The 385-nt window shown below is 42.1% G+C and overlaps 1 protein-coding gene across 1 annotated transcript in view; it reads right to left on the bottom strand.

The window, feature by feature from the left end:
* The window catches only part of LOC119585221 (exosome RNA helicase MTR4-like), a gene marked incomplete in the record, with an annotated part of 19,057 nt that overhangs the window by 2,900 nt on the left and 15,772 nt on the right, over window positions 1-385 (bottom strand).

Here is a 385-nt window from a genome sequence, read left to right as displayed (position 1 = left end):
CTATACTAAAACTTCTAATCATTGCAACCAGTGTTCAGATTGCATTTTAGCTTTACAAGCATGCAAAACATCATGTTCAGTTCTCAAAAGCATAAACTTCAATATAATCCCAAGGCTATAAATGGTGCGCAAAACTAGAGTTTATGCTCTGATTTAGTTGCCCGTGGACTGTCCCCGGCAATGGCCACTTGTAGCTATATTTGCCACCCAGAAAGTAGGGGGTCCAGCACTGAAATACCCATCGCTAGTGGGTTAAAATTTATATGGGATAATTGCGAATGAATTAATAGCTAGCTGAGTGTCTGGGGAAGAAGGGGCTGGATAAGTATCACTGGGAATGCTTCACTGGGCCAATGGCAGTTCTGGCATGCATGCTGTTAATCTT

This window comes from Penaeus monodon, chromosome 19, assembly GCF_015228065.2.
Source record: "Penaeus monodon isolate SGIC_2016 chromosome 19, NSTDA_Pmon_1, whole genome shotgun sequence".
Lineage (NCBI taxonomy): Eukaryota > Metazoa > Arthropoda > Malacostraca > Decapoda > Penaeidae > Penaeus > Penaeus monodon.
The sequence above is the reverse complement of the archived record's forward strand: the minus strand, read 5'-3'. Positions and strand labels throughout refer to the sequence as shown.